The sequence below is a fragment of the Apium graveolens genome, chromosome 10, assembly GCF_009905375.1.
Source record: "Apium graveolens cultivar Ventura chromosome 10, ASM990537v1, whole genome shotgun sequence".
NCBI classification, from domain to species: Eukaryota; Viridiplantae; Streptophyta; class Magnoliopsida; order Apiales; family Apiaceae; genus Apium; species Apium graveolens.
In genome coordinates this window covers 161,707,638-161,711,316 of record NC_133656.1, presented here as the reverse complement: position 1 = coordinate 161,711,316, position 3,679 = coordinate 161,707,638, and the positions used below count along the sequence as shown (strand labels likewise).

Here is a 3,679-nt window from a genome sequence, read left to right as displayed (position 1 = left end):
ACGTTGGTGGAGGGTTGTGATGCCCTTTTGTGGGCTTGCAGGTTGACTCTGCCTTGTTTACGTGTTTCCACTCTAGTAAAAAACATAATTAGGGAGATAAGCTCATACTTCATAGTCGTCGCTGTGGTCGTTGCAGCTTTGCAGATTGCCTACGGTGCTGTGCTTACATGTTGGAGTTGCCAAGATTGCTGGTTTGTCTGGAGCTGCGATCAGTTCTTTAAGCAAATATGGTGTCAATTGCATTGGAATTCTAGTAAGGCCCGATGCCTTTACATTTTTTCATCAAATATTCCAAAGCTAATTAATGTAACCAGCTTTATTCCCTTATTAAACATTACAAAAACACGGCAAAAGTCTTCACACTTACATAAACAGCTTTATTCCCTTATTAAACATTACAAAAACACCGCAAAAGTCTTCACACTTACATGGAATACTGCCTGCCCAATTCTGAACAAAATTTCAAAGGACTTCAAAGTTCAAACACAAGCAGGAACAAGCTAGGAGCTATCTGCTCACATCACAGTGTAGCCTGAATTAGCAAAAGAAGAAAACAAAACAAAAAAAGTACAAAGTAGCCTGTTGGGTTGTCATCAAGATATATCCGATCAGAAGTCTTTTCTTGCAAAGGTGAATCCGGATAGAACTCAGGCACAGGTGGTGCTGATGGAATGTACGGAGGGGGCGGACATGGAATCCCTACCGATACACTCTCAGGTTGAGGCATGTACCCACAGTTTGTCGAATAGCAACCAATTCTTGAAGAGCAAGTTTTATGAAGATCACTGCAGTCATTATGCACGGCATTCCTATGCAAGTTTCTTGTAGAACAAGATCCAATCTTGCCGTCTAGATCTTGTACATGTCCATCTTCTTTGTAAGTTAGCTTCATCCCATTTTTTGTTACAGCTACAGTCTTGAAGCCTTTAAGTTTAGACAAGGCCTCCAATCGTGACACCACTTCATAATCAACTACATGTTTCAGTGGTGAGTTTGGTCTGGGAAAATTTGGCAAGTCTTTCTGATCAATGCTAGCCCCTAACACGTGCTCAGATTCTATCCCATTCATCCAAAGAATCTCAATAAGTTTCTGCGGATCTATAGTACCCGAAATTGTAACCTTTCCTATTTCATTTGGATGTAAAAATATTCTGCGCACCCCTTGAATATGTTGCAGTATTTTTTCCATATTTTTCAAACAGACATCGCTGTGAATATTGGTCTTCAGAATGAAAGTCTCCTCTCCAACAGCCGGTTGATCCATTAAAGTAACTATCAAGTTATCTTGTGATCTAGCAGCTCCTTGCTTTTCAGTTTCTGATCAATTCAGATATAGAGTATGAGGATTATGGTATTTTAAGATTGTTTCATGTGCAAACCGTCAACAATAAATCTATATATGGTGGCATAGACACGGTTGATTCCCCTATTCTTATAAAAAATAAATAAAATGATAGAGCTTTTATTTTTAAAAAATAAAAAAAATCCATCAAATGGAAAAATAGAAAATTAATCAAACATACGAGTACTACCGCACACGAGTTCCGATGGGATATGACGTTTAGAGAGTAATAGTAATGACGATCAACCGTTTAACTATAGTCTATACAGGGCCGTCAATTAGGGTAAGTAACAAGTCCTACCGCGCGCACATGACCCCCAATTTAAAAAGACCCCAAATTTATTAAATATGAATAAATATATCATAATTTCTGGCACTTTTAATAAACTCGATCATGAATTTTTAATATGAAATCTAACTTGTGGTGGAGTTGTTCAATGATTCATTTTTAATGAACTTTAAATGCTTTAGAGATATGCATTTTTTCACTTATACGAGACCCTTAAATTTTATTTAGCTCGGGGCCCCTCCCAAAAAATTGAGACGGGTCTCGATACATAAGTCTATAGATACATCTAAGCTAGAACTATGACATGCATTTGGCACAGGTAAAATGATATGTACTATAAGTTTGTAATAGTTAAACACACTCACATAGTCACATACTTGCGCTAACTTTCATAAAATTCGGATAATCGATATTTATAAAGGAAGTGAGGGAGACACCTTACTATATTAAGAGGTGTTGGGTATGTAAAATAAGTTTCGATTGACCAAAAGTATAACTTACCAAAATGGTTACAAAAAACAATTTTATGTAGATGTTGAATAGATCCATGCCAAAACTATAAGATATCATGGCATTTACTAACACGTACTCAAATATAGAAGTATATACAAAATAAGTTTAACTTCGAACTTCATGATGAAGAAAGCAAACAAATTAACAACACGTAGAGGTCGATCGAAAACTTACAATAACGAGAAGATCTGCCAAAATCCAACAAAACGTAATGATCTCAGATCCAAGAGAAGGGATCTCTTATTCGATTTGGATCGATTGCGGTAGTTGACTTTTTACAATCCTGAAGAAAAATAGTCATAATTTCTTACTATCAGAAGATACAAGTCATAAAGGATATGCAGGGATCTTAAATTAAACTAAATGTTTGATACAGATCCATAAGATTCAACCTTGCATTAGACTAACATATATACATATCAAACAATATAGTTCATATTTTCTATGATATTATGTCAAAGAAAAAAATGGTGAGACAAATATATACTGACGATTGGAATTTAATATCTACTGATTTACAAGGCTACAAGTCTAGAATACCGAGAGCAAGACAATCTTTTATCAGCAAGGAGCAAATCGTAATCATGAAATGATGAAGTATAATTTGTATTGATAGAATGTAAACAACGAACGGGAAACAAGTGAGATCTCATAAACTAATTAATTAAGGATCCAGATCAACAAGATTTAAGCCGTAAAGCAGATGCCTAATCCAGATCTGTAAGATCGAACATGGCTTATACTAACATACCTACGAAAAAGGAAAGAAAATTAAAAAAGAGAAGATATACCAAGAAAAGAACTTGGATCGGAGATGTATGCTGGCTTGTGCTGCACCTGGATCGTGGCGCCGAATTCGGCGTGCTATCCTTTGATTGTTGATCATCATTATCAGAATGCCATTGTGTTCCCGCTTCAGAGTAGTTCTTGTTATCCCAATCTTATTTATATATAGATAAGCTCCTAGGGTTTAGATACGGTAATTAGGGGATACTGTAAAAATTAACGTGTAATAAGTTTTTTTTTAACTTATCTTTTACTTAATTATACTCATTTATTAATTAAAATAATTAATTTTTGGCATTTTTGTACATTCTTCTAACATGAAAATAATATCATTTGTTATAATAAAGATACGTACTTTCATTTTATTTTAAATTAAACTTATTTTAAATTATATTTGTATATCAATAATATGACATTTTTGAATATTAATTATTAGAATAGATTTTGATAAAAAAAATGTCAAAAATACAATTGAAAAAAGAGATAATAGTATATTAACACTACTAATGAGTTGATAATATTAACAACATTGATTCAAAACTAGAGCTGTTCACGAACTGAGCCGAGCCGAGTTTTGATCGAATCGAGCCGAGTTTTCATTTTTTTTCTGACGAGTCGAGCCGAGCCGAGCTTTCTTAACGAACAAAAACCCGTGTTCGAGTTCGAGTTCGTTAAAATAACAAATCAAATATATTTATTTTTTTCTAAAAAAAATTCCATGTCACTAAAATATATATAGATATTAACAT

The 3,679-nt window shown here is 34.1% G+C and overlaps 1 long non-coding RNA gene across 1 annotated transcript; it reads right to left on the bottom strand.

Annotated features, from left to right (window-relative positions):
* Nucleotides 1–363: 363 nt before the first annotated feature.
* Nucleotides 364–3,066, bottom strand: LOC141689406 (uncharacterized). Its single transcript, XR_012562373.1, has 3 exons — nucleotides 2,936–3,066; nucleotides 2,319–2,427; nucleotides 364–1,317 (listed from the first exon to the last, which is right to left on the bottom strand). It is a non-coding gene; the product is annotated as an uncharacterized LOC141689406 (long non-coding RNA).
* Nucleotides 3,067–3,679: the final 613 nt, after the last annotated feature.